Source organism: Babylonia areolata, chromosome 10 (genome assembly GCF_041734735.1).
Source record: "Babylonia areolata isolate BAREFJ2019XMU chromosome 10, ASM4173473v1, whole genome shotgun sequence".
Taxonomy (NCBI): Eukaryota; Metazoa; Mollusca; class Gastropoda; order Neogastropoda; family Buccinidae; genus Babylonia; species Babylonia areolata.
In genome coordinates, this window is record NC_134885.1 from 9,662,607 (window position 1) to 9,664,593 (window position 1,987).

The window sequence follows — 1,987 nt, forward strand, 5'->3', positions numbered from 1 at the left end:
GTGTGTGTGTGTGTGTGTGTGTGTGTGTGTGCGTATGCGCGCGCGCGCGCGCGCGCGCGTGTGTGTGTGTGTGTGTGTGAATGTGTGTGTGTGTGAATGAAACTTTGTCTGCAGGTACGTGCGAATTCACATAATTATGCAGTCACGAAACTCGCGGGGGAAAAAAAAGAAAAAAAAGAAAAAAGAAAAAAAAGGAAGCAAACAAGAATAGTATACAATACTGACCTTCTGTCCTAATTCAAAAGTCGACTTTCTTGTTTTAGCATTTCTCTCATAGTTAGAAGAATATAGTTCGTTGTTTAAAAGAATACCAATCACCGTGGCATGTTTGAACAAAAGCATCCACTGTGTAGAATTTTGTTTGAACAAAACCCATTCAAACATATCAATTTGCTCAACTAAGCCAATCGCGCACGTTATCATATTCGCGTAAAAAAATCGCTCCACAAACAATGTTCTTTTCTTTAAATGAAAGGTATAAGTTCGTTTTAGATTTTTTTATTTATTTATGAAGGGATAAAATTTTTTTTTTAAAATAATGCATAATTTTTTCTATAGCGCGATATCCAGCATCAATGCTGCTCAAAGCGCCTTACATCATCCAGTTGACTATAAACATGCCTTAAAAACACATCAACCACTATCTGACAATGGAAAACATCCAGTGTGTTCATATGAATGAAAAGGGACAATTAAGAGATGAATCAGATCATAAAAGCTATGAAGTAAATAAGGCTTAGATTAAAACAAAATGCATTTCATAGAACACACACACACACACACACACACACACATACACACACACACACACACTCACTCACTCACACACCCACACACACACACACACACACACACACACACACACACACACACATATATATATATATATATATATATATAGATGTCCCTCCCTTACACACACACACACACACACACACACACACACACACACACACACACACACACACACACGCTGACATTAAATAGCAAATGCAATAAAAACAAAATTGCATAAGCATTAAGATATTTCTTATTTTCTAATATAGAATACTGCTCGGACATACAAACATGATGGGCTAGAGTGACGAGAATATAAACTTTACAATTCTTGAGCGATGCAAGTTTCATTGATTAAACTTTACTTACACAGTAGGTCTGTAGCAGCGAGCCTGGAATGTACCGCATCAACACCGTCCTTGTACACACGTTACACATCGAACAGAACACTGAGTCATTGACCCAACTGACTTGACCATCATCATCATGACTGGGTCCGCTGAGCAGGAAATGGCTGATGGACATCTGCCATCGGAAGGCTGGTGGTTACACTCCGTAATTTGCTTTTCTTCTTCAGTCCGTGGAACGTTTCAGGTTTTGCGAAGGTTTGAGTGTGGGGAAGGGATGGAATGGATTTGATTAAATGCTGTTAAAGGACGTGTATATGTGTACATTGAAATGGGTTAAATTGATGTGCGTGTGTGTGCGCGTGCGTGCGTGCGTGGTGTGTGTGTGTGTGTGTGTGTGTGTGTGTGTGTGTGTGTGTGTGTGTGTGTGTGTGTGTGTGTGTGACAGAGAGAGAGAGAGAAGGGGAGAGAGAGATATGGATATAGAGAGAGGGAAAGAGAAAGAGAGAGGGAGATAGAGGGAGAGGGAGAGGAGAGACAGAGACAGAGAGAGAGAGAGAGAGAGAGAGAGAGAGAGAGAGAGAGAGAGAGAGGAAGAGATGGTGGGAGGAGGGGATGCAAATCCAATCCAATCGTCATACTTTCGACACGCAAAAGCAAAGTAAATTTCGTTTTCAAATGTGTCATAAAAAGGACTATTCCAGCCTTCTCGTGTCCCAGAACAACGGTATGATAAACGCACATAAGACCCCAATGATGAAACACATAGCACTTCATTACGTAATGTGCTATATGCTAAACGCACATAAGACCCCAATGATGAAACACATATAGCACTTCATTACGTAATGTGCTATATGCTA

At 40.4% G+C, this 1,987-nt stretch overlaps 1 protein-coding gene across 1 annotated transcript in view; it reads right to left on the reverse strand.

Annotated features, from left to right (window-relative positions):
- Positions 1 to 1,268, reverse strand: part of LOC143286656 (uncharacterized) — a 15,530-nt gene extending 14,262 nt beyond the window's left edge. The window contains exon 1 of the mRNA XM_076594293.1: positions 1,147 to 1,268. The gene's annotated coding sequence lies outside the window, so the exon portion shown is untranslated. The remainder of the gene's footprint in view (positions 1 to 1,146) is intronic.
- Between the last annotated feature and the right edge of the window lie 719 nt (positions 1,269 to 1,987).